Below are 27946 nucleotides of genomic sequence, written 5' to 3' on the forward strand. Positions count from 1 at the left end.
GAGAAACAAAGAAACAAAAAACAAAAACAAAAGCAATGCACACTCGTTTCAAAAAGTAGGAAGAGCAGAGTAGGTGTAGCTCAGTGGTTGTGCACCAGCCTTGCATGTACAAGGTTCTGGGTTCAATCCCTGGTAGCTCCTTAAAAAAAAAAGGGAAAAAGAGAATTGGAAAGAAGAAAAGCATCACTCATAGCTCTGAGCATCCAGTTAGAGATGTGGCCTGAGGGTGCCTGCCAGAGGGGAGGGGTAACCTGCCCTTTATTGACGGTGGAAATGAGGGGGTTATCCACTGATTATATGCATGAGAGTGGAGTTTTGTTCATTGCCACATGACAAAGTCAATTTCTCCCAGCAGACTGCCTCCCAGTTGCTAGCTACCTTTTCAGTGCATATACTAAGGGACAAGCTGGGATGAAGAATTCCCTTTCAGGTCCTAAAGACCTTAGTTAAGAAATGAAAACGAACTTTTTACGACAGTAGGGAGGATGTTCCCCATTTAGATGGAGCATATGAAATCAGCACATGGGAAGATAGGTAAGAAGTTCAGATCAGCAGTTTCCAGTTGTAGAAGCCTCTGGAGAGAGGAAAGCCCTTTTATCAAAATTACAGGTAGCCTGGTCTTGTTTTCTCCTTTGGCTTAGAAGTATGGAGAAGCAGGGGCTAGTCCTAGCTGTGAGGCTATGCTTCTTCACTGGAAGAACGAGAAGCTTGTTCTAGACGACCTCAAATTCCCTTCCAGCTTTAAATTCCCTTTTGTGATCCTTGCCCAACTTGTTTCACCTGCGCAGGAGGTCCCCGGCCCCGCCTCCGGCTTCTCTCTCAGCCTGCTGCGCCCACAGCCGGCAACAGAGGGCGCCGCAGGCAGGCCCGGGGCAGCGTGAGTGGGCGGAGTCGAGAAGTCCGGGAAGTGGCCGGGAGGCGCGGTGATTGGCCGCGGCTGGGGCGGAAGGGGGCGTGGCGAGGGCGGGCCGAGGTGCGCGGTGATGTCACTCTGGCGGGGGCGGGGCGGGGCCGCGCAGCGTCTGACGCCGCGGCTGCCGAGCTGCTTGGGATTAATGGGAAAAGTTTTGGCAGGAGCTGGAGGTTCCTGCGGAGCCTGCGGGACGGCGGCGGCGGCGGCGGCGCGGGAGGCGGCCGGGACAGGTCAGTCCGGGCCGGGGGCAGCAGGCAGGCAGGCGGCGGAGGAGGGAGCAGCGGGGCCGGGCCGGGGGCACTCCAGGCTCGGGCGCAAGGCCCGGCGGGGGCTGGGGGAGCGGTGCGCGGACCCGAGGGCCCCCGGGCGCCCGCCGCGCTCCCCGCCGCCCGCCACCCTGCGCCCCCAGGCCTTGGACCTCGCATCCTGTTTGAGTCCGAGCCCCCTCCCTCCCACGCGACTGTCCCCCCCCCGCCCCGGGGCCTCGTGATTCCGTCTCCCCCCTCTGCGCTCCGGTAGCTCGGTCTTGCGGCCCGGGGTCCTCTCCCTGTCCCCACCCCTGCCTCTGACCCCTTCTTCCAGCCCTTCTCTGGTGCCCCCAAACCTCTGGACTTGGAGACCCAACTCCCCCACCTTTGCCCAGTGCTCCTTGGGGACCCTCTCCCCTTTCCCCCTCCTTATCCTTGTCTTCTGTCGTCGCCCTCCCATCCCCGCTCTCTCAGGCTTTGCTCTCTTTTCCCATCCGTGTCCTCCGTTGCCTGGCCCCTCCCCAGTATTGCGACCCCCATCCTTTCCTCGGGGTCTTCCTAGCCTATTTCAAGCCCTGTGCCTTCAAACCCTGCTTACCGAAGCCCCTCCTACCCTGGCTCCCTCCAGAGGCCCTGTTTTTGTCCCGCTCTGATTACTTTCCTATCAGTCCCTTCCCCTGCGTGCCTCCCCTTCCTTCCTCTTCCTTGCCTCTGCTTCAGGGAGAAGCATTAGCTGTTGACCTGCGGTGGAGGTGTCCCTGCAGTGGGGTGGGGGTCTTTAGTCCCTCAATGAAGCAAGAGGCTGAATGAATGTCTTGAGGTGGTAGCAGGTCTGTCTGTGTGTGGAGAGAACTTGCTGGGATGTTGCATGAGGGTTGATGTACAATTCGTAGGCAGCTCTTCTAATCTCAGCGTTGATACTTCCCCTCTGTGGGCCTGTGGACTTCCAGGAACCCTTGGGGAGAGCCTGCTGCTGAGCTGAGTGTGTGCCAGGAAACCGGAGGCCTCCTCCAATTCCTTTCCCCTTCCAGGAAACAGGGTTCCCTGCCCTTCCATCCTGTCTGTGTCCAGCATGTTTAAACCAGGGTACCCTAGCCCGTCTCTGCCATTCACTCCCACCCTCCACCCTATGCCCCATCTCAAACAGCTGAAGGAAGTCTCTAGGAGCTATGCCCCAGAGAACGCCTGTGGTCCTTAACCTTTTTCCTCTGTACCATCTCCAGAACATTTTTTTTCCTGTTTGAGTTTTGAAATCGATTGCTGGCCTGATAGCTCTGGGGCTGGCAGGCATCTGTCCCTTTTATTATTGGCAGTTTGGAACCAGCCGCTGATTTTTCTGTCACGCATCTCCGATCGAATGTGCCAGGGCCTCTGCTGTCGGGCATGAGCAGGTTTTCTTGCAGGCTCTTCCCCTTCTCTTGCTCCGGGAGCATAATTTCCTGTGGATTCAAGAGGGAGGTTGGCACTAGTGTTGTTTTCCTTTGCCCAGGTGTAGCATGGGTTGTCAGGTTGATATCTGCCTGGGCAGGTTTTGGGGCTGCATTATTTAGACCATGTCAGGAACTTGAGTTATCTGCATTCAGTCACACAGATATTCGTTTCTGGGGCTAGAGCACCTACCGCCTTCGTAGTGTGTCTGGGTGTTTAACCTTCTTGCCAGTCAGAAAGTACTCTTCAGGTGCCTTCAGTCTGAGCTCCTTTATTCTGCGTTAGTCCCCTAGAGAGAGCTTCAGGAAATAACATATCCTTTGTTTCTGAACAGTCTGATCCTGGAGGATTCTGAAAGCATGACCCACTCCCGTGTTAGGAAAGGAAGGCCCGTTGTTCCACCTGGCTCCGGGTTTCTAGGTCTTCTCTTTTGAGGATTGTGTACTCTTGTCTTTGTGCTAGAATTGGACGCAGAACTGGCAACCTTTGGGAGCTGTGGTGGCGAGCCAAGCGAGGCAGCTAGATTAGACACGGACGTTCTGGAATCCTCTTACGCACTGACCCTTTTCTGTGAACGGAGTAGGATCACAGTGGCTGAACTGGTCCTCTTCTCTAGTGACCCCTGAAGCCCCCTTCTATATAATACTTGGAAGGAAACTGGGTAGACTGGACCTGTAGGGGTCCCCTGTGCCTATGAAAGACATCCCTCCAGGGTTTTAATGGGTCTTCCTAGTGAGATTGAGGTTGAGTATTTGGCAGTAAATTAATCCAATCTCTGGCTCCCAAGAAAGACTTTGCTTGAGTCTTTTGAACAGTTTGCTACTCCTCTGTCTTTGCTTACTAGCCTCTTCCACCAGTGCTGAGAAGGACTTGAGAAGAGGGTAAGCCAGGAGCAGCTTGGGCACCAACAGCCCTGGCTGGATAGCTGCTTGCCATTTGGCCACTCCATGGTCTTCTTCTGAGTAGGTGGTCATGATGATCAATTACTAAGTCCCATTCAGTGATTTTTGTACGCCTGCGTCAGCCAGCCTCTCTGTTTCAAAGGCAGGGCAGATAGGCCCAAGGCATTATTTTACAGGTGGTGGTCCATCAGCTCCCTAGGTTAACAAACTGACGGCACTTTTGTTGGCTGCATTTTCCCTTTCCTCTCTGTCGCTGCTTTTTTCCCTCTCTGGTATATGCCTCAACCCCTCGGCCTTCCAGCCCCACCTGTGGTCCCTCCGAGTCCTTCCCCGAGGGCCTGGTGAGAGGACAGCCAGCACCGGGCCTGGCCTAGGAAGCTAGCAGGCCTCTGCTCTGGACAGAACGCAGCCATGGTGCAAGCTGTCCTCGGAACGTGCGGGCCCTGGCGTGACCTTCGAGAGCACGCCTCCTCTCTCAGGAAGAGTTGGACCTGTCACTTCTGAGCACTTCTGCTCATCCTGTGGCCAAGGCCCAGCTACCTGAGCACTCCCTGCCAACTGGAAGCGTAACTGTGGCGACCTCGTCCAGCAGCTCTGGAGGGCCTGGAGGAGCCAGCCCCTCTGTCCAGCATTGCTGTGCTGGAAGCACCCTCTTCTTCCTTCCTACCTGACCTGTCTGAGAACTTGGTCCTGCCAGGCCCTCACATGTATCTTGTTAGAAGGCCTCTGCCTGATGCCCTTGCCTGTGCCTTGCCATGCCAGATTGCCTGGTGGCTGCTCTTTCGAGATAACCTGGCACCCCTGAGCATTTTTCTCAGCCTCTGGAGCCAGGGAAAGGGGCTTTCGCAGCACTTGGCTTCCAGCGAGGCCAGGGAAAGCTGGGCATTTGGCTTGAGCCTGGCATGGAGGAAACGGCCCCTTGCATCAGATTTCAGACCTGTGGGTCTTCCTCCCAGGCAGCCGGTTCCTGGCTGTAGTAACTCAGCAGGCTGGTGATGAGGGCGTGACCTCAGGCCTGTCTCCACAGTCAAGCATGACTCAGGGCGTCGCCGCTCCCGCCCGTGGGGGGTGTCAAGCCCAGCTCCTTCCTTACCTTTGCCAGCTTCCTGTGCCCCGCCCGGGTAAAATCAGCAAAGCTGATAACTGCTTACTTGGAATTGAGCAGACTGTACTTACAGGAGTGAGAGAGATTTGCTGACTCAGGCTCAGAATAACAGCCTGTCAGGCTGGCGGAGCGAGGGACAGGGAGGAGCCGGCTTGCCTTGAGAGTACTCTCTGAGTGGTGTTTACTTAGATCAGGACTGTCCTTTTGACCCCTGGCACTTTTCCGCTGAAGATATTGGGTCTCTTTCTATCCCGCAGTGTCGCGTGGTGGTGTGGGCATGTGCGTGGTACTCACACAGTGGCTTCTGCTTACCAACAGATGAGGACAGATGCACCAAAGAGGTAATCCTGTTTCCTTAACTCTGGGTCCTCTGACAATTCACTGACACATCCCAGATTTAGGATCCTGGCCTAGAAGATGAAATAATTTTACAGGGGCTATGTCCCAGATCCCATAGCATCTAGTACTTAGCACTTGCACATAGTAGGCACTTATTAAATGATTACTGAATGCCTATGGCTTAAGTCGTTAGTTTTACTGGGACCATCAAGATTTTGTCCTTGCGCCCAGTGAGATAGAAACTTCACAAGGCCAGAGACTTACTTTGTTTCCTCTTGTGTCCGGGACAGTGCCAGCAACTGAGGAGACACTGAATAAGTATTTATTGAATGAATGAATGAATAAACTTTCTTCTCTGCCCATCTGAGTGTCTGGGGTGCCAGGCACAGAGATGGTATCCATCATTCTCTTTCATTTATGGAACACATGTTTTTGAGTGCCTACTGTGTGCCAGCTATAGTACTAGGTGCCAGCTCCAGTACTAGGCACTTGGAAAATGATACAGTCCCTGCCTCAGAGGTCAGTGAGAGCTGGGCCTAATACACAGAATTGAGTCTTCCATCGCTGCTGGGACAGTGGCTCCTCGCCAGAGTGTGAACAATGCTCCACGCTTCCCATTGCTGGGTCCCTGTTTGTTCTCAGGATGCCTGGCTCTCAACTCTGAGAAGGGCAGCTCCAGAGATGCTCATTGTCTCATGAGCTTGGGACGTGGGCTATGGTGGGGTCCCTGCTGGGGGACAGGGGAAGCTGGGACTCCTGTCTGGTTTCTTTTACTCTCTGAAGCTCAGTGGTTTCAGCAGCTGTTTATGGGCTTCACTTCCCTTGCTCTGCCTTTAACACCCTGTGGGTTTTCCTGTTGCCAAACAGGGTGCCGAGCCCATGTGTCTGTCAGTCTGTGGGGGTCAGATTGTTTGTGGATCTTTCCAGTAAAGTCTCAGGCAGGGGCCCCTCCTGTTCTCAAACCCCTACCAAGTCCTTTCCTCTGAAGGAAAGAGATGGAAGAGAGGAAGAAGGGGGCTGGAGAAGGCTTCTGAGGTCCCCTTAGCGGGGTGAAGTGGACGTTCCCCGGCAGCAGTTAGAGTTACTGAGTTGAGATGATCGGCTTGGTCATTTGCTGCAGCCGCAGCTAGCCACAGTGGCAGCAGTTGTTTATGTCCAGTCCATCTTTGAGCTTTCAGGTTTCAGCCCCAGCTAAGTGTTTTCTTTCTCAGTTTCTGCTACGAGGTGAGACTATAGCTTTATCAGATTTTTTCAGTGTTCATCTCAAAAAAGCCGTTGTTATCTTACTCTATTAGGGTTCTCCAGAGAAACGTAACCAATAGGATATGTATATTGTAAATATTATGAGATTTGTTACAGGAATTGGTTCATGCAGCCTTGGGGATTGGCAAAGCCCAATTCCGTAGGGAAGGTTGCAAGTTGGAAACTCGATAAAGGTGACATTGGATTCCCCAGGAGAAGCTGACTGTCTGGAGTAGACTTAGAAATTCATCTCCTTTTAAGGCCTCCAACTGAGTGGATGGGGAGACTTCTCTCATTGCTGAAGGCAGTTTTCTTTGTGGATTGTAGATGTGATCAGCCATAGATGCAGTCAACTGACTAATGATTTAAATCCACAGAATACCCTCACGGTAACCATCAGGCCAGGGCTTATTTGACCAAGCAGCTGGACACCATAACTAGCCAAGTTGACCCAGGTAATTAACCATCACAGTCCACCCCTTGTCAACTTGGCATCCACACATATCTTCTTAACCCATACATAATCTCTAAATAAAGACAACAGTGTAGTCTTACTTTGGCCTCATATAATATTCACTCTTTTTAAAAAATAATTAATTTTTTTTAGATTATTATTATTTTTTTATTTCTCTCCTCTTCGCCATACCTCCCCCCGCAGTTGTCTGCTCTCTCTGTCCATTTGCTGTGTGTTCTTCTGTGCCCATTTGTATTCTTGTCAGTGGCACCGAGAATCTGTGTTTCTTTTTGTTGTGTCATCTTGCTGTGTCAGCTCTCCATGTGTGCAGCACCACTCCTGGGCAGGCTGCACTTTTTTTTGTGCTGGGCGGCTCTCCTTTCGGGGTACACTCCTTGTGCGTGGGGCTCCCCTAACAGGAGCCTGTGTGGCACAGCACTCCTTGTGTGCATCAGCACTGCACATGGGCCAGCTCATCACACGGGTCAGGAGGCCCTGGGTTTGAATCTTGGACCTCCCATGTGGTAGGCGGACACCCTATTCGTTAGGCCAAATCTGCTTCCCTGACTTATTTTTTTATTTATTTTCGTTTATTTCTCTCCCTTTCCCCTGCCCCAGTTGTCTGCTTTCTGTGTCCATTCGCTGCATGTTCTTCTGTGTCTGCCTGTATTCTTGTCAGTGGCACTGGAAATCTGCATCTCTTTTTTTGTTGCGTCAGCTCTCCGTGTGTGCAGCACCACTCCTGGGCAGGCTGTGCTTTTATCACGTAGGGTGGCTCTCCTTACAGTGTGCATTCTTTGCGTGGGGGACACCTCTTCGTGGCATGGCACTCCTTGCATGTATCTGCACGTGGGCCAGCCTCACCACACGGGTCAGGAGGCCCAGGGTTTGAACCTTGGACCTCCCATGTGGTAGGTCCATAATTGATAGATTTGGCTCTGTCCATTGAGCCAAATCCGCTTCCCTAATATTCACTCTTAAACTTGATATTTTGTAACTTGTATTAACTTTTATGTTCTATGGGAGGGGTTAAGTGAGGGAAGAAAACAAAGATATTTGTTTTATGTATATATACATATAACAAAACAAGGAAGAAACACCCATAACCATTACAGTCCTCATTTCTGCAACTGGTCATGTGGTCAGAGCTCATATTTTTAACTACTCTTTTCCATGTTTCCTTTACCCTCCTCAAGCTCCTCAGCTGGTCATGGTTCTTTGCCTGGTTGGGTGACCCAAACCTTCATTCCTGAAGGGTCTGGCCATTAGTAGTCCTGCCTGGATTGGGTTGTTATAGTTTTCCATGGACTTTATTCACAGGGTATGGTAGTAAACAGAGGCCCAAGGGATCTCCTGTAGTCTAGGAAAACTCTTCTTTACCGCCACTGTGTGTCACAGGCCTGTTTCCCCTTGGTAGTCAGCATCAGTCATCCCAGTCACTACAATAACTCCCTTCTTTGCCTGTTGATTCAGAGGCATGAGAAACCCAAAAGTGGCCAGGTGGCAGTCTTAACTTCCAGTTCAGTGGAATCATTGTGTCTCCTGTGGAAGCACTCCTCCTTTTGGAACTGAGACCTCTAAACTAGCAGAATGAAAGTTGCAGGGACAGGAAGCAAAAGTTTTTCCAGTGATGCACTAGAGGCAATAGTGAGTGACGCCCCTTCCACTTGCACTCCGTGATTCCTGGATCCTTGAATTCTGGCCATGGGAGAAACAGCACCATAGGTGGGCACTGATTTAGAGCATACACAGCCTCCTGGAGAACTTTGCCCCAGCCCTGGAAGGTAGCGCCACTCAGTTGGTACCATAATTGAGTCTTCCACAGGCCATTCTGTGGTTCTGCCAGTCCAGCTTCTTCAGGTTGGCCTTAGTGAGTGGATGTCCATGTTGCTGAGCTCGTGCATAGCCTCCGTCTTTACCACCATGGCCACTTGGTTTATGAGCCTACTGGGCAATGACAGGAGTTGCTGGGAAAAGAGACTGATTGCTATCCACAGAACATATCATCATATCCACTTGATTATTAAAATCCTCCTCTGCTGAAGTCACTGTCTGGTGAACTTTCACATGGGACACATAAATCTTCATGTTTTTCACCCATTCAGAAAGGACTATCCATATTCTGTCCCCCAGACCTCTTTGTCACCAATTTTCCAATCATATTCCTTCCAAGTCCCGACCATGTAGCCACACCATCAGCCATCGCCCATGGATTGGTATATACACACACACCTCTGGCCACATAGCCTTCCAAGCAAAATGAAAAACTAGAAACACTGCTCCGAGTTCTGCTTACTAGTTGGATTTCCCTTTACCTTGTTTCAGGAATGTCCCAGAAAGAGCTTGTAGTGTTGCAGCTGTCTACTTTTGGGTGGTACCTGTATATTACACAGAGCTGTCTGTAAACCAGGCCTAAGTTTGCTCTTCTTCAGTCCCTCAGAGGGGACTTCTCAAGAAGCCGTAGCTGAGGGTGAGAAAGAGAAGGTAATGTGGCAGGAGTGGGGGCCGTGGGCATTTGGGCCCCTTCCTCGTGAAACTCAGTTGTTCCTTCAGGGCTGCCCAGCCTGATCTCGTATATACCACTTGGTTTGATGGAGTGCTGCTGTGCACATCCAACCTTATGGCTTGGTGGACCAGACAGTTCATGATGGGCTACTCAGGTCCTGGTAGCCTGGTGGACCATGGTTAAATGTTTGGTCTCTTAGAAGACTGAATAGCAGGCCAAGAGCTATTTCTCAAAAGGCGTGTGGTTATCTGCAGAGGACGGCAGGGCTTCGCTCTAAAATCCTAAGGGTCTGTGTTGTGATTCTCCTGTAGTGGCCTGCCAGAGGCTCCAAACATCTCTATCCTTGTTTGCCACCAACACTTCCTAAGCAATTGGATCTGCTGGATCATATGGCCCAGGTGGCAGCTTGCATGGCAGCCTGGACCTGTTGCAGCGCCTCCTTTTGTTCTGGTCCCCACTTAAAGCTAATCATCCTTACCAGCAATTGTTATTTTCTGTTTTTTGTTTGTTTGTTTTTGTTTTTAATAACATCCATTCTGGTGGGTGTGGAAGGGTATTGACCATCTCTTTTTAATGTCAGGTGTAGTAGAAGACAGTTGGGTTTTATTATCTGCTTCTGTATCCAGTCTCTGCTAATGTTTTGTTTTGGCTGAAGGATATTAGAAATACCTGGATTCAGACAGATATGGATTTCAGAAAGGGAGGTGTATTTTAATAGCCTTTTTAGATAATTATATATATTATTCTTTGAGACTATACCAAAACTTGACAATTGGTAGTTTCTTAAAAGGTGGTTGCAATGTGGGATCTGAAAGCGTATCAACAAACTTCTCATACTAAGTGACATTAAAATTCATTAGTTTTATTTTGCACTTAGAATGGATCTTTTACCCATTCATGATTTTTAAGACATGCATTGGTTATTAAGCAATATTGGCTTCACTGAGTAATGCAGATCTTCCAAATATTGGCATATTTCATACTGTATAGTATCAAAAAATCACATTCATTAATTCCACAACTGATCTCATTAGAAAAGTCTTCAAGTATTGGGAAGCTGTCAGGCTCACAGTGGTGGATACAAGTTTTCCGTAATTTGGATTTTCTCTTGCGAGCTTGGTATTTTTCATCGGTAACATGCTCTCAGTTCTTTTTCTTGTAGTGGCAGTCTTCATCCGTTTTCAAGAAAATGTCTGTCAAATGCCTGAGTCTAAGTTATCATGCTTTGTCTGTTAGTCTTTCAAGTGAAAAATGGTGTTCTGTGAGCTTTCCAGTTTAGCTTGCTACTCAGGCATACAAGTGCTTTTTCTGGAGACAATCATGTTAACTTTTTTGTTCGTTTGTTTGTTTGTTTTTGGTGGAAAATGTGGGCATCGATCCCTCTACCCCTCTCATGTCATGTTTACTTTTATCACACAGAATATTCAGAAGACATCCTCAGTGCTCAAGATTTAATAAAGTCAGTTTTAATTGGTCCATTTAGACATCCTGAAGTGAAATAGGCTTCTCTTCTTTTTCTTTTTCCATCTGCAAGTATATGTGGTGAAAAGTACCATGCTGACGACAGCCGTCTAGTGCCCCTGCCTTGATTTATGCCAAGGCATCAGCAGTCTTATCCACCAGTACTTTTGCACTGTCAGTGCCAATGTCAACACAGTTGTTGCAGGATAAACTGCCAGATTCAAAAACATTATTTAGCCCTTTGAATGTGTTTGTGTTTGTTTCCAAGGCCTTTGGTGATTAACTGGTGTAGGTACCAGGCAAATACAAGCAAAACAGCAAGTCTGTCCACATCTGTATAGCTGTCCATTTTAAAGCAAAAATATAGTTCTTTGTGTTTGCCATCAATTCCCTGGGAGTTATATCTCTCCATCGAGACCCACTGCCCTAAAACTTCTACCTTATAAAACTCTAGAAAACACAAAAATAATACAAGTACATGTTCCATTAGCTCTCAGAGTGATAGCACATCTGTCATACTTTAGCCTCTAAAAAACTGCGTTGGGTGAAAATGAGAATGATAAAGGCAAATAGCATCTTAGTATTTTTTAATTTATTTTTGAAAGTTTTGACTTTGTAGACCCCTCAAAAGAGGTCACTGGTTTGTACTTTAAGAATGGAAATTGCAAAACATTCACATTTTTTACCATTAATCCAACAATCCTGAGTTCAATTTTTTTTGTGTTTTGGAAAGGTATGATTCAGCTGGAACGGATTTTCCAGGTGGGTCTGCTCTTGCTGCCACATAACTGGTAGATGAGTTTGGCTAGGGGAATGGCTGGCTAAGACAGAAGGTTGGAGAATCGTAGGATGTTGGAATTAGGAGGGACCTTAGGGATTTGTTAGTTGAAGCTCCTGCCCAGAACATGAATGTGTTGAGTGGGTTGATTACCATGACAAACCATCCCAAAATTTAGTGTCCTAAAACAATACTTTATTATTATATTATTTTTTAGAGATTTATTTACTTACTCCCCCCGCCCTCCCCCCCACCCCCGTTGTCTGCTCTCCGTGTCCATTTGCTGTGTGTTCTTCTGTGTGTCTGCTTGTCTTCTCTTTAGGCGGCACTGGGAACCGATCCTGGGACCTTCCAGAGTACGAGAGAGGTGCTCAGTCTCTTGCTCGACCTCAGCTCCCTGGTCTGCTGTGTCTCTTACTGTCTTTCCTCGGTGTCTCTTTTTGTTGTGTCATCTTGCTGTGCTAGCTCTCTGCTCAGGTCAGCTTGCTGTGTGGGCCAGCTTGCCCTCACCAGGAGGCCCTGGGAATCAAACCCTGGACCCCCCATATGGTAGACGGGAGCCCAATTGTTTGAGCCACAGCCGCCTCCCAACACTTGATTCTTGTATTTCGTGGCTCTGTGGGTTGACTGGGCTCAGTCGGGCACTTCTGGCCTGGAGGCTGTCATGTTGCTGTAGGCAGATGGTGGCTGGGGCAGGGTCCCCTGAAGGCTCAGCTGGGCTGGACCTCGTGGTGGCTGGCAGTTGGTGTTGGCCGCTGACTCGAGTGCCTTTGTGTGGCCTCTCCCTGTGCGTGGGGCTTCTCACAGTGGAGGCTGGGTGCTGAGCAGAGGCCTCCCAAGAGCGCGTGTGTGGAATCAGCAGGAGCAGCAGGCTTTCTAAGGACCTAGCTACAGGAGTCACACAGTGCCACTGCCTCTCTATGCTCTTGGTCACAGGACAGCTCAGACTCAAGGAGAGGACTGCCCAAAGTGTAAAAAACCAGGAGACATGGTTCATTGGGGTGGAGGGAGAGGGCGGGAGGACCCTTCATGGAGACGAGATACTACCTCTCTTTAGCATCCCTTCTGGCTAGCATATGAATACTTCAAGGAGAATCAAGTGCGCCTTCTCACAGTTTCCATTCCTGGAGACCATTGTTGTTTGGGAACTTCCTACTAGATTGATAGAGACCATTGAATGCCTCGTGAGGGGGTTTGCACTTTGTCCTGTGGGCAGTGGGTAGCCGATGATGGTTCTGGAGCAAGGGTTAACATTAACACAGTATTGCAGAAAGGTGGATTGACTGGAGAAAGAGTGGAGGTAGAGAGGTTGGGTAGCAGACCACCGCACTGTTCTAAGTGTGAGGGAATTCTTCCTCTCGTTAAATCTAAGGCCCTCTCGTTCCCTCTCGTTGCAGTAAAGCCATTGCTTTTGATCTATCAGCTACACAAATTAAGGACTCAACACACCCCACCCCCTACTCAGGTCTATGGTTTCACAGGCGAGGTTAATTCAAGAGTTCACAAAAGTTACAAGACAACTAAATTTAGGCTTTATTGTCAAGACACATCAAAAGGTAAACATAAATTATTCAAAAAACAAAAAAGCAGGAAAGATAAACCCTTTACCACCGCTAACAGGCTTCAGGTGCACTTCAGTTTTGGTATCACAGACCGTTAAGAAGCCACGAGAGGAGCGGGAGGAAGAAAGGGGGCATGTTAGAGAATGTAGGGGAGGGACAGAGAGGAGAAGAGAAGGGGATCAAGAGGAGAAAACAGCTTGAAGGACGAAATCAGGGGCGCTGTTGGAGGAAGCCGGGAGGAGGCTCTGTATGGGCGGAAGTGTTAGAGCCAAGAAAGAGTTAGGTCCTTTCCGGTGGCTGCCTGGGCCCTGGCTCCTGGATTTTAGCCCCTGGCGCCCTTGCCTTTCTCTCCAGCCCTTTCACTGTCTGGGAAGAGGCCTTGGGAAGAGCCTGCATGGATTTGTTTGGTGGTGGTAGCAGGCCTGGGTGTGACTGTTAGCGCTAGGGTTAACTGGCAGTCTAACTCTGGGTTTGTGACTTAATGTCCTGAGCCTTTGCTTGCCTTTCTGTAAGAATGAAAATGAACCCCAGTCCGTGCTGGTTTGGCCCCTTCCTGCTGGGTTGGCTTCTGCGGCGGTGAGCTCAGGGAGAAATGACTTCCTGCGCCAGCTGAAGGCGTCCCTTCCCTGATTCACAGGGTATGGCCGGGAGCCCAGCCTCGAGGTGGGGGCAGGGGGTGGCCTCACGTCCTGGCATTCAGGGTAGTACATTGCGGCACCCTTTCTTGAGTCCAAAGCACCCAGTCTTCAAAATCTAACTTCCACCTAGCCTTGTTGTCATCTCCTGAGTCTTCACTCCTTCGAAAGACTTCTCTTATTGGGAGAATATTGAAGGAAGAGGCTCCCATGTGTTGTAAGAAAATCATCTCATGCTGAAGTTCTTTTCTGTGTCATTACATTAACACAGAGGTTCTTAGCTTTTTTTGTTCCTTTGCCAGTCAGGTGAAAACCACAGACCCTTTATCAGAATGTAGCGGCAGATAGTTTTGTGACAGTCAACTAGCGTCGGGTTTAACAGCTACTGTAATTTAGAAGTATGGATGAGCATAAGCAATTTTTTGAAATATGTAACAACTGTAATGTGATATGAAATGAATACTGCTGTAATTTATCGCATGCATTCCTAAATGAAGGAAATGCTAGATTTCAGTTAGAGGTCAGAGGAAGTAAAGATTATAGGGTGATTTTTTTTCAACTCAAGCTCACAGACCCCCGTCCGTGCACCTCTGGTTAAGAACCCCTGTACAATGGGCTCCACAACCAGAGTTGCATTGCTTTAGTTTGTGGCCCGCACTTTGCCCTTGATCCTTATCTTCTTCTCACTGCTCTTGGCACTTCTCTCATCCAGGAGTTGTGGTCTCAGAGGCACAGAGTTACTGGGCTACCGCTCCGACGGAAGTTCAAACCAACTTTGCTCTCCTGCAGTTTTAGCCGAGCAGGCTGTTCTGTGTACTCAGAGATCTGGGAACCCACCTTCTCCTCACAAGTTGGCTCATTCACCGTCCTTGAATTTGCCAGAATATGTAGTTCTACATTATCCCCCATCTCCCAAACAAGTGAGCAAGTTGTGTTTTTCCTCAGTTTCCCTTAATTGTCTAAAATATTTCCTTATTCTGAACTCTGATTTTACTTTCTTTGACTGCACTTCCATTTCCTCTAGCCCAGGGTTTCCCAGCCCAAGCACTATTGTCGTTTTGGGTCAGATGATTCTTCACTCTTAGGCACTGTCTAAATGTCGTAGGATATTCAGTGGCCTCCCTGGCTTCTGCCCACTAGATGCCAGTAGCACTCCCCTAGTCGTGACCCCCAAGAGTGTCTCCAGCATTGCCAGGGGTCCCCTACGGAGCAAAACCACCACTGGTTGACCCACTGCTCTGTCATTTCCCCACTGAATATTGCTGGGCACCTGGGCCAATAGGTGACTATCACATCAGTAAAACCAGCAGGATAAGCAGATTGTTCTTACATTGGAAATTAGCCCTCCTCAATTACCTCATATGGCACTTGAGGGCTTTGGGGAGAGTGAAATGGTTCACAATTAGCAACACGTGCCATCCAAGTAAGAGACCATATTACATCTATCACAGAGGGGCATGGCTCAAGACACAAAGCCATCTCCTGGAGGCTACGCTTCTCCAAGTCTTTCAGTGTCTGGGCTCCCAGAGATGCCATCTAGAGCATAGGTGGTGTATTAGTCAGCCAAAGGGATGCTGATGCAAAATACCAGAAATCTGCTGGCTTTTATAAAGGGGATTTATTTGGGGTAGAAGCTTACGGTTACCAGGGGCCATAAAGCACAGTTATCTCCCTCACCAAAGTCTATTTCCACATGTTGGAGCAAGATGGCTGCCGACGTCTGTGAGGGTTCAGGCTTCCTGGGTTCCTCTCTTCCCAGGGCTTGCCTCTCTCTGGGCTTAGCTGCTCTGTTATCTCTACAAGGCCAGCTGTAGACTCTTAGGTAAATAGCTTGTTTCTCTTCCTGGGCCCTTCTCTCTTTCCTCACGACCAAGCTATGTGCTTACTTCCCAGTGCTCCAGCTCAAGATTCTAACATCAAAACTCAAACTTCAAAACTCCAGCTAACGCCTCTACTCTGCCCTGTAATTTTATCTTGGTGAGCAGGGACTCAGCATCCAACTGGTGTGGCCCAATCAAAGCCCTAATCATAATTTAATAATGCCCAGGTACAGACCAGTTTACAGACGTAATCCAGTATCTATTTTTGGAATTCATAAACCATATCAGACTGCTTCAGTTGGTAACACACAGCATATGGACTGCCATTAACTCATCCATTCCTGATATCAGACATTGCCAAACCATCATGGCACTTTGATCACAGCACTTGGTCTTTTCTCCAAGCCCAGAGGGGTTTTCAGAATCCTCCACCCAGGCAGCTCTGCCAGGTGGCTCCTAAGAGGAAGCACATCTCCCGTCCCTGATCTAGAGGGTTGGGTCTAGACCACTCCTCTGTGCTCCCTCTCCTGTAAGAGCCTGTAGCACAGTTCAAGGATCCTGATGGGTTCCCCTTGACTGTCAGCACATGCATCCTGGAGATAGCCATTGGGGGCATTACGTGAGAAGAGGAAACTACCCTTTCCTTCGAAAGAGGCATTCCAAGAGTCCTGCTCCATACCTAATAGGTGATTAGAGCAAAAGAAAGACTCTGGTTTAGGTGTGCTGCAAAGACTCCCCATCGACGCTTCTCCCACGGACCAGAGATCTGAACTGTGTCTCCTCCAGAGTCTTTGAGATTATTTTCCTTGGTGGTAGGTTGAATAATGGTCCTGAAAGATATCCAGGTCCTAATCCCTGGAACTGTGCATGTCACCTTATATGGCAAAATGGATTTTGCAGATGTGATTAAGTTAAGGATCTTGCGATGGGGAGATTATCCTGGATTATCTGGGAGGGCCCTGCGTGCACTCACAAGCGTTGTCACAATAGGCAGAGAGAGATTTGACATGGAAGAAGCAGCAGTGAAGCAAGATGCTACCCTGCTGGCTTTCAGGATGGAGGACGGGGCCAAGAATGCAAGGCATGCAGTTCCAGAAGCTGGAAACCGCAAGGAAACAGATTCTTTCCTAGAACTTTGGAGGAAGTGCAGCCCTGCTGATGGCTTGATTTCAGCCCAGTGAAACTAATTTGGATTTCAAGCCTCCAGAGCTTTTAAGATAACAAATGTGCATCTTTTTTTTTTTTTTTGAGATACCGGGGCTGGAGATTGAACCCAGGACCTCTTATATGGGAATCCGGCGCTCAACTACTGAGCCACATCAGCTCCCCTGGGCGCTAGTTTTTTTTTTTTTAAGGCAGCACCGGGTCCAAACTGGGTACTCTATGTGGGAAGCAGGCACTCAACCACCTGAGCCACATCTGCTCTCCTCTATAGCATTTTATTTAGTTATTTATTTTCTCTCTCCTCCCCCTCCCCCGCTGTTTTTGCTGTCTGTGTCCTTATGCCGCGTGATCTGTGTTTGTTTCTTTTGGTCTTCTCTTCTCATTTTCTCCTCTAGGCTTCACTGGGATTTGATTCCGGGGAACTCCGATGTGGGAGAGAGGTTCCCTGTCATTTGAGCCACCTCAGTTCCTGGTTTCTCTTGTGTCTCGCCTTGACTCTTCCCTGCGTCTCTCTTGTTGTGTCGTCATCTTGCTGTGTCGCTTGCCGCGCGGCCCTGACTCACCACACAGCCCTGACTCTCCTTTACCAGGAGGCCCTGGGGATCAAACCTGGGTCCTCCCGTGTGGTAGATGGAAGCCCGACCACTTGAGCCACGTCTCCATGCCTGTGTATCATCCTAAACCACGGTATTTGTGGTTGTCTGTTACAGCAGCAATAGGAACCAGGCTCTTCTCCTTCCAGCACAGGTGGCTGATCCCTGTTCTTCCAAGGCAGTCTTAGAGCATCCCTTTCACAGCACTAGGAGGTTCTGGGCCCATCCCTATTCTGAGCTAAGATTTGAGACGATCTGCACTGTTGAGGGTGGCAGTCCTGAGGGGGTTCTTGGTAGGAAAAGAGCAGGTCTCAGATGATGTCTGACCGTTGCTTTTGGAGCTCCCCTGCACCTTTGATCGGAAAATTGATGAAGGGCTTCTTTCCAGAAATTAGTTTCAGGATTGGCTTCAGCTCTGATTCCATTTCCATCTCCCCCTTCCCTCTTCCTTGTTCCATTCAGTCAACACATACCAACTGGGTACTGTCTTCAGAGTGGTTGGGAGCTGGGGGAGGGGGACAGAAATAAGTAAAATAGCGTGTCACGTGATGTTAGATGCTAACAGAAAAATAAACCCGGAAGGGGCAGCAGTGGCAGTTTCAGATTGGGGCTTGGGGAAGGCTCTCTGAGGAGGTGTTATTTGAGCTTGAATGAGGAGAGTGAGCCAGTGAAGGAAAGCAGGTACAGAGATCCTGAGGTGGGAACATGCTGGCGTGTCTGACGCATAGGGGAGAGGGCAGTGTGGCTGGAGCAGAGTGAGGGAGAAGTGGGAGAGGAAGTCAGAGATGCGGCCAGGGCCAGGCCAGACAAGCCCTGAGTGCTCTGAAGTCTTTCACTTTGCTTAACCCTTGGCCCTTCCCCCTTTGCTCCCTCTTCTCACCTCTAGGTCTCTCTGGTTTGTATTCCTCGATTTCCTTCCATAGGCTCTTTGTCACACCACAGCCAGGGAACTTCAGCAGGTAAAAATAGTCAGCATAAACCATTCGGAGAGGGAAAGAGCAGCAGCCTCCTGTGTCTGAATGTTAAGAGCGGTTCTGCCTCCCCCTGGAAACACAAGGGCCACTCTTCCCTGGGCAGCTCTGAGGCCGTGTCCCGAGGTCCCTCCTCACTCCCGCCACGTCCTTCTCAGCCCCGCGAAGACTCCAAGGCTCCGAGCCTGCTGTTTCTTTCCACGTTGCCCCTCCTGGTCTGCCTAGTGTGGTCCCACAGTTGCCCACCTGACTTTTTTTAAACAAATCAGTTTTCTTGATACGTATTAATAAAGCATACAATTCATCCAAGCGTACAGCCGGTGGTATTTGGTGTAATCACATAGCTGTGCAGTCGTCACTTCAGTCTGAAATGCTTTAACAGCCCCGGCCGCTCCCTGTCCTTCCCCACTGGCCCACCAGAGGCACCTCCGCGGAGCAGCTCCACAGTGGCCTCCCCCGTGGCTCATCCCGGGCGACGTGGGGCTGCGGAGCAGGAGAGCACAAGTAGCCAGGCTGGTGCCACTGCTCAGTTCTGCTGGCATGTGGGCCCTCAGCTCTCACAGGTGCTTCCACACCCCGAGCAGCTAATCCCCCCGTTCCTGCTTGCGGCTGTGCCAAGCCTCGGGCCCCTTGTCTCCCAGCCTCATAGGTGCTCGGCTTCCAGGCTCATCCTTCCCTCCCCTCTGCCGCCACCGGTGAGTGGAGCCCTCCTCCGCGAGAGCTGCCCCTCTGCCCCCCCGGGTTCTCACAGTGGGGCTTGGGTTTGTTTCTAAGAATCGTATTCCAGAAGATGACAGAAGACCCTGGATGGTGGCTGCATGAGAGCTCTGGTGTCAGAATTCCCCGGTAAGCTCCGTGGTCATCTGGGACCGCGGTAGAGTTTGTCTTCCTGGATTAACTCCTCCGTGCCTGTCCCTGTGTCCCCAGTGACTGTGCCCCCAAACTGCTTCAAATGATAGAACCAAAAAAACTTTAGTTATAAACAACCGGTAATAGTTTCTAGGTCCCAAGTAAAAACTGCTAAATAAATAGAACCTCAAAGTATGGAATCGATACCATTAAGATAATACTAATCCAGCCTTGTTTATATTTCCATCGCAGCGTGTGATTTCTGTGACTTTTCTTTTGCAATGAAAAGTAATTTTATTGGCATTTAACTCTGGTGTACTTACAACATGTATCTACAATTTGCCTTTCATGTCTGTATTTGTCTCCTATGACTGTGGTAAAAAAAAAATGATCACAAACTTTGTGGCTTAAAACAACAGACATTTATTCTCTCACTGTTCCAAAGGTTAAATGTCCAAAATCAAGGTGTGGCCCGGCCATACTCCCCCCGAAATCTCTAGGAAAGAACCTGTTCCGCGCCTGTCTCCTGGCTCTGGGGGTGCTGGCAATCCCCGGCCTTCCTTGGCTAGTGGCGGGGAAACTCCACTCCTGCCTCCATCTTCACGTGGCTGTGCTTTCTGTCCCTCAGTCTCTTCCTAGAAGGATACTGTTCCTCTTGGATTACAGACCCAGCCTGCTCCAGTACGACCACGTCCTTTTTTTTGTTGTTGAGGTACTGGGGCTGGGGATTGAACCCAGGACCTCGTATGTGGGAAGCCGGTGCTCACCCACGGAGCCCCGTCAGCTCCCCTCAGTTGGTTTTCTCGTTTGTTTACTTGCTGTTTGTTTTTGTTTTTAAGGAAGCATCAGGAACTGAACCCGGGACCTCCCATGTGGGAATCAGATGTTCAACTGCTTGAGCCATATCTGCTCCCCTAACCTTACCTTCCACCCTCCCAGGTAGCTTCCTCGTGTTTGCTAGTTGTCGCTAGTTGTTTTTGCCGGTTGTTTGTGCTTGTGGTCTGCTTGTTTTTTCTTTAGGAGGCACCAGAAACCGAACCTGGTACCTTCCATGTGGGAGGCGGGCGCTCAGTGGCTTGAGTCACTCCATTCCCTGCTTGGTTTTTTTCTTTTTTTTTTTTTTTTGGTCTTTAACAATGGGAATTTATTAACTTACAAGCTCACAGTGTTGAGGCTGAGAGAAATATCCAAATCAAGGCATCATCAGCTGATAGTCTTTCCCTGAAGACTAGCTGCTAGCAATCCTGGCTCCTCTGTCACCTGGCAAGGCACGTAGTAGCATCTGTTGGTCTCTTCCTTCTCTTCCAGGTTTCACTGCTTTCCGCTTCTTGCTTCCATGACTTGCTCTTTTTCAGAATTTCCTTCTCTTATAAAGGACTCCAGTAAAAGGATTAAGCCCCACCCTTTTCTCCTAAAAACGCAGAGATCTCTTGGTGTTAAGTGTGGTCTTGAGGATGGGTTCTGGCTAATGGAATGCAGGTAAAAATGAGGTCCACTACTTCCAGCCATAGGACATGTGAATCCTCCAGTGCCATCCTCCATTCACTCTTCCTCTGCCTCTCAATCTCTCTGTGCTTCCCCCACAGGACACAGGTGCTGCTTCCAGCTGTTCCATCACTCACCAGTTCATTGTAACACAGAGAAAATCTTCATGCAAGAAGCAAACATTGCATTAAGTATGTGAGCTGCATGTGACTGTGGAGATGCACAAGTCCAGGTTCCACAGGCAGGCTGAAACCAGGGGCTCCAGTGAAAGTCCAATGAAGGTTCTTGATGAGTTCTGGGAGACATTAGCTGTCCAAAGATGAGCTGGGAAATTCTCCGGTTTTTTTCTTTTCTCACTCTTTTGCTCATTTTGCACTCAGCTGCTTGAGCTATATCCACATCCCCTCTGCCCTCCCTCCCGACCTCATCTTAATGGAACTAATTCCATCTGCAATCCTATTTCCAAGTAAGGTCTCATTCTGAGGTACTAGGTGTTAGGACTTCAATATATCTTTTGGGGGGACACACTTTAACCCATAAAAATGCCCTTGCAGGGAGCCACCTTTTTGAAGACAGCTGAGCCTGTTTGCTAACCCGTCCCTGACCCAGCAGGCGTGCCTGCACCCAGCCTAGCCCTGCCCCTGTCTCCCCGAGCCTTGTCTTGACCCTCACTCGCAGGCCCATCTGTGTCTGACTTGCTTTCGCACCCCCACTCGGGCACGTTGCAGATAACCAAGGAGCACGTTTCCAGGCCCGTCCCCGCCCTCGCGGAGCCCCTGCCCACGTGCTGCTCTCTCTCTGTGGGCTGCCGCCTGCACCTTGCCTCCACCTCCGGTGTCCCCTGCGAGTCTCCCAGGGCCCTCGTGGAGTCGCAGGTGGCAGCGTGCAGTGCACAGTCCCGCCTCCGTCTGAGGCCAACTCCTCCAAAACGGGACCCTCGGGAGGGCCCTCGAGTGCCCCGCACACAGGCGCTCTCCAAGCCCGTGTTGGCTGGACGGAAGCCTGGCTGGCCCCGGCCGGAGCGGGAGTGTCAGGGGCACTGGCTTATGCCAGAGCCCTGCCCGGAACCCGCTCCATGGGGGAGCAGTCAGGCTTCCTTAGACGACGCTTTTGCTCTGCAGGAGCCTCCAGACAACCTGTCCACCCCAGCATCCCTCTCCCGGCTGTCCCTCCCTTTAGTTTAAGGTCGGTGGAGACGGCTGAGGTATTTGACTTTGGCACGGCCCTTCCCAGGTTCAGCCGGGGCAGGGCTGGGGCTGTGGGGGGGGGCTCCCTGCCCCCTCCTCCGGCTTGGCACCTACCATGGTGTATGGGAGCTCGTGCTTGGGTTCTTGGCTCTGCTATTGGACTGAGATTCCGGAGCTGGGCCCCCTCGTGTGTCGTTCCCCGTATCCCCCCGTCTGGTCCTGTTTTCCACCCCCAGCAGAGGCCCTGCAGCACATGCTCAGTAACTGAGCTGAATCTGGCTCCCAGGTGCTGAGTACTGATCACTTTACATGCCTCCGCTTGCGCAGTCATGCCCGCTTTACAGAGGAGGAAGCTGAGGCTCCGACTGTTAGGAACATTCGCTTAAAGCTGCGCAGCAGCGTGGCAGAGCTGGGATGTGAACCCAGGTGACGACAGCCGGTGTCTCCAGCCACCACACAGCAGGGCTGGCCTCCCGACTGCAGAGGTACGGCTGGCTGAATCTAATCGTTCCAGTTTGGAAAATACCTGCTGGACTGGCCAGACTGGTATTGGCTTGAGAGAACACTCCCTGCTTTTCAGCACAGCAGAGCCCTTGTTGATCACTGAGCAGAGAAGCAAGACTTGGGCAGGCCTGGGGGCCCCCTGCAGAGTCGCGTCCCAGGTCAGTTTGGCAGAGGAAGCCCTGAGAATGGCCACGCTTGGCGACGCCCTGGATCTGCCCCAAGGCAGTGGGCAGCCCCCCAGGGCCATGAGAAAGGAATCCGCGGGCATGTGAGCCAGGCCTGGGGAAAAGGGAGCGGGCCATAGCAGGAGACAGCAGTCTCTCCTCCACGTGATTAAGCAGCCCGCTTGCAGTCTGACGAGGGGCTCGGAGAAGGAAAAGATAGCCCAAGTGTGCACAAAAGGACAGAGGGAAGGAAGAGAGATTGCCTTGATTTACTCCTCCCTTGGGCCAGGTTTTTGTTTCTCCCCGGATGGACCCACTTCGCCTTGCACCAGCCTGTAAGATGTGGGTATCGGTGTTCCCATTTTACAGATGAGGATGTGTAGGACCAGAGATATTAAGCAGCCTGATCAAATTGCACAGCCAGCAGGTGGGTGAGCTGGGGGTCAGGCCCTTGGAGCCTCTGTTCTCAGCTTAGCAGCTCTGCTCCTCCCGACGACGTCACCCGTAGCCTGGGCTTTCGGGCACGAGAGCGCGCGTGTGTGTGTCACAGGCTTGTGAGCGGAGACGGAGGGGAATCGGGGCTCTTGGGCACCTGTCCTCAGCATCACGGGTCCCACCCAGACTGGCAGGACATCCTGTGCTCGAACCAGCAGTTGGCATTATGTTTTTCTCCTTTCTTGCACCTTGCTGTCCCTGGTTTATTTTTAGAGCGCCTTTTCTATTTCTGTACCCACTTCCTGGCTGGAGGCAGGAGTAGGGGTGCAGGGTGGCAGGCTTCGGTGGCATCTTGGCGATTGCCTTGGCTGGGTCCTGGGGACTGCGCCCACTTTGCCGGCTCCTCCTCGGGCCAGCTGTAGGCACAGGGGATCCTGGGGCTCGGACACCCAGAGGCAAGGAGGGAAGCCGAGACGGACGTTAGCCAGGCTCCTCCTATCTGTGGCTCCTCGGAAGGAAACAAGCTTTCCCCCAAACAGAGCAGAAAGTAGCATCTTTTCATCCGTAGGTCTCTGCCTATTTCTGAGGGTAAAAACCGCGACGCAGTGTGGGGCAGTGGTTAAAAGCGTGGACTCAGGCGCCAGACTGCCTGGGACTAGATTCAGGCTCTTCTAGGTTGTGGCTGAGTGACCTTGGGCAAGCCTCTTTATCCCTGGGTGCCGCGGTTTCTCATCTGTAAAAGGGGGGCAATGACAATAGACTAACACTCAGGGATAAGGCGAGGGTTAAATAATGAGCTAACAGCTGTAAGGCATGGAGGGGGCACTCTCTGAGTGTTGACTGTTTTTATTAGTAACGTGCCTCTGAGTCCTTAGCATCCAGCACAGTAGTGGATGCGTAATTGTTGACCGGACTGAACAAAACTTCCCGTTTGTCCTGTTTGCATTTGTTTGTATGTCGGCTCAGTGTTGCAGACCCAAGTCAGTGATTGTGGGTCCCTACAGGCCGCTCACCAGTGGCAGCCTGCTTCCCCCTGGCCCCTCACGCCAGCCCCCGGGGGCCCTGGAAGGGGCAGGGAGGGAGGTGGGGAGTCCTCCAGCCTGAGCCCGGCGGGAGCCCGTCAGGCTGTGTTTCCTCCTTTGCACCTGGCTGAGGTGCTGGGTTTTGGACGTGAGCTCAGGAGGGGTGGGGGCCTGTGTCCCACGGGTGCAGACGCAGCCCAGGCGATCCTGGGCACAAGTAAGAAGCAGTGGAAGACGCCTTTGGAAACTTGTATTTGGGGGGTTAGATATTAATCAGATGCCACCAAAGGCCAGGATTGTGGGTATTTGGGAAGGAGTTCTTCAGGATTTAAAAACATTTAGCTGTATAAATCATGCTATTCATTGTAGATGATACAGATCAGCATCGAGAAGGAAAAAGTCACATAATCACACTGTCAAGTGTCTGTTCTGAATTTTGGTAAATTCAGATTTTACTATGTGTAGATCTATCTACTTTTCTTTTCTTTCTTTCTTTCAAAAATGGGGTATTGTTTAACACTGAGTTTGTGACTTGCCTGTCCCGTTTTTCAGGTGGTTTCATTGCCCTCTAAACTGATCTTCCCTTGTGGGCGAGCAAGGAAAGGCATCTGGCCCGTGGGGAGCGTTTGAGAGAACCGCCTGGCTCTTCGCTGGTGTTGGTGCTTGAAGGGGGGGGGGGACATGAAGTCTGAGCGTCTCCCCATCCTTGTCTGTCCCTGTGGCCCCCATTCCCTCTTCTTCCTCCGATTCCCCATCTCTTTGTTTCTCTATCTTTCTTTCTCTCTCCATCTCTCTCTCTCTTCCCCCCCATTCCCCCCTACCCCCCCCCCCCCGACTCTTTTCTGCTCTCCCTATCCTGCCTTTTGCCTTTTTCCACCTTCCATACAAACCTGGAAAAGGGCCCCACCTTCAGTCTGCAGTTTCTTTCCGTGGCAGACTGAAGAGATTTCCAGGGAGAAGTTTCTCAGGAGCCCAGAAAAGAAGTTGCCCAGAGAGGAGCTGGGAAGGGTGACGGCCTCAGCTGAGAGCGGGGTCTTGAGAAGAGAGCGAGGAGGGCGCAAGGCCCCTGGCTCTACCTGGAGGCAGTGAGAAGAGCCTGGGGGCAGGCTGAAGGGACAGGACCGGCAACAGTTGGCTCTTTTTGCTGAGTAACAACCCCTAACAGTTGGCTCTGGGAACTTTTTGCTGAGACAATGAGCAAGCTGGCCAAGTGGAGACCTGGAGAATAAAGGGGCCCAAGAAGAGGCCAAAGATAGGGAGACTAACATATCTCTTGATGGTATTAGGCTCCCCACTCAGGCCCTGCTCTTTTCATGAAAACTTCCCAGAGTTTTTCCCTGCTTCCGGCTGGCCTGTGTTCAGCCTCCCGGCCGTGCCCAGGCCAGGTGGTTTGACAGATCCCTGTGTAACCAGCCACTGTGCCCTGCCAGCACCTGTGTGCCAGCAGCTGCACGGCTCCTTGGCCCTCCCTGGGCAGTGGGCAGGGATCTGAGCATAGTGGTCACTGGCTAGCCTGCAGGCATGGGGAAAATGTTCCCAGGATCCGTAGGACCCAGAGCCTGGATTCCATTCCAGAAAGGTAGTTCAGAGCCAGGGAGGGAATGGAGGGGGGCGCATTTGGGGGGACAGGCTCTGCATCCTCCTCACTTCTTACAAAATGAAGATGGGGTCTCTGGCTTCCCTCCGCCCCGAGGGTGTATGAAGTTTGGCATCTTGCCTTTTTTCCTGGGCAGTTTGGGCCTACACAACAGGCTGGTGCGTGGCTGGGCCAGCGATCCACACCGAAGACCAGGCTGATCTCCACGAGCTGTGCGTTCCCGAGGGCCTGACTGGGTCACACTGGCTTCCCTGTAGATCCCAGTCCTGGCCAGAGCCGGCAGCCACCCTCCCAGAGCTGCGGAGCAGGACCGCTTCCTGCCTACCTCCTCCCAGCTCGCGCCACGCCCCTCCTCGCCTCCTGAGCTATAATTAAGGTCCTCTGTGAAACCGTATCCCTCAGCTGACACGCTGTAACCACAGGCCCGATCATTGGGCAGCTCGTCTGGGGTGACTCCTGGGGCTGGTGTCTCCAGACAACACTGGGTGGGGACCTGCCAGCAAAGGGCTGGGTGCAGCGAGGCAGGGCCAGGCCTTGCCCCAGAGCTGGGAGGTGGGAAGTCATGGGAGAGACAAAGGGGTGGGTGAGCAGCCAGGGAGTGTCAGGGGGCACGGAGACGGTGGAGACGGACAGGCAGACATGCGGGTGGGCGGGGGTACGCGGGTGTGGGCTGCAAGCTTGTGACTCACTGCTGAGGCAGAAGGTGCGCTGGGGACTTAAAAAAAAAATTTTTTTAAGGATGCACCTGGGATCGAACCCAGGACCTTGTACATGGGAAGCAGGTGCCCAACCACTGAGCCACATCCGCTCCCCTGAGCAGTTTTTTTTTTTCTTTTTTCTATTAAAAAATATATATATACTTTGGTTATACAAATGTCACATAAAAAGTATAGGGGATTCCCATATGCCCCACTCCCCACACCTCCCACGTCTTCCCACGTTAACAACATCCTTCATTAGTGAGGTGCGTTCATTGCAATTGAGGAACACATTTGGAGTCTTGCCACTAAGCGTGGATTAAAGTTTGCATTGTCGTTGACACTCTCCCATACAGTTCTGTAGGTTATGGCAAGATATAAATGCCTGCATCTGTCATTGTGCTGTCATTCAGGACACTCCCAAGTCCTGAAAATGCCCCCATATTACACCTTTTCTCCCTCCCTGCCCTCAGCACCTCCAGGGCCACTGCCTCCACATCAATGTTGTAATTTCTTCCATTTCTAGAATCACAGTGACTCTATAGTCGAATACCAGTAAGTCCACTCTAGTCCATAGTTCATTCCCCAGTGTTTCTTTTTACTAGTTTGTGACATGGTGAAAATTCAGTAGGCATTAACTCCTTCCCTCCCCAGGCCCTCGGGCCCCTGGCTCCCCGTCTCAGAGGCAGCCCTCTTAACCCTCGGTTTCTGAGCATGCATCTTCAGTAGTCTCTGTTTTTACATCGTTACTTTTCACATAGATGCCTGCTTCCTGCCTCGCTGAACTGTCCCTGCCTTCGCTTCTTGTATCCTGGCCATCTTTGCAGATCAGTACCCAGAGAGCATCCTTGTTGTTTTTCATGGCTAACTCATTTGTTGTATGGCTGTGCCATTCCCATAGTTACTGATGGATGTGTAGGTTATTTCCAGCCTTTTGCTGCATAACCTTGACCTGTCATTTCGCACACAGATGGACACATTGTTAATAAACAGTGTGGTGGCTGTAGCAGTGATGGAGATGTTGAGGAACATTGTGGGGAGGAAGGGGAAGACTTCCAAGGGAAACTCTCTACTTGGCAGAGCCTCAAGAAGCATTGGCATCTGAGCTGGGCCTTGCAGACTGGGCACAATTTCAGTAGGCCGAGACGTTACAGGAAGGGCAAGTGTAAGTAAACAAGCAACAGCTCAGATGTGATTAGGGAAATCAAGAGTATTAGTTACCTATTGCTGCATAAAAAAGTACTCCAAAACTTAGTGGCTTAAAATAATGTTATTGGGAAGTGGATTTGGCTCAACTGATAGGGCATCTGCCTACCACATGGGAGGTCCAGGGTTCAAACCCAGGGCCTCCTGACCCGTGTGATGAGCTGGCCCATGCACAGTGCTGATGCACACAAGGAATGCCTTGTCCCAGTGTAGGGGAGCCCCATGCACAAGGAGTGCACCCAGTTAGGAGAGCTGCCCCCAGTGAAAACAAGTGCAGCCTGCCCAAGAGTGGCGCCACACACACGGAGAGCTGATGCAGAAAGATGATGCGACAAAAAGAAACACCAATTCCTGGTGCCACTGACAAGAATACAAGTGGACACAGAAGAACACACAGTGAACGGACACAGAGAGCAGACAATGGGGGGGTGGGAGGGAAGGGAGAGAAATAAATGAAAAATCTTTAAAAAACAACAACCATGTTATTGGGAACAGCTGTAGCTCAAGCAGTTGAGCTCCTGCTTCCCACATACGAGTTCGATTTCCAGTACCTACTAACAAAAAAACAGCAAGCAAACAATGAAGAAAACAAACTCAGGGAGCTTCTGGAGCTCAGTGGTTGAGCTGGCTTCCCACATACGAGGTCCTGGGTTCAATCGCCAGCCCTGGTACCTCAAA

The 27946-nt window shown here is 50.9% G+C and overlaps 1 protein-coding gene across 3 annotated transcripts in view; it reads left to right on the forward strand.

Moving 5' to 3' along the window:
* Nucleotides 1-982: 982 nt before the first annotated feature.
* PPARD (peroxisome proliferator activated receptor delta) overlaps nt 983-27946 on the forward strand; it is a 96236-nt gene continuing 69272 nt past the window's right edge. The window contains exons 1-2 of one of the 3 annotated variants that reach the window (XM_058306614.1): nt 983-1143; nt 4854-4937. The gene's annotated coding sequence lies outside the window, so the exon portion shown is untranslated. Of the gene's footprint in view, nt 1144-4853; nt 4938-22281; nt 22305-27946 lie in introns of those variants that run through there. The other 2 variants (XM_058306615.1, XM_071218426.1) reach the window with 2 other exon arrangements.

The sequence above is a fragment of the Dasypus novemcinctus genome, chromosome 11, assembly GCF_030445035.2.
Source record: "Dasypus novemcinctus isolate mDasNov1 chromosome 11, mDasNov1.1.hap2, whole genome shotgun sequence".
Lineage (NCBI taxonomy): Eukaryota > Metazoa > Chordata > Mammalia > Cingulata > Dasypodidae > Dasypus > Dasypus novemcinctus.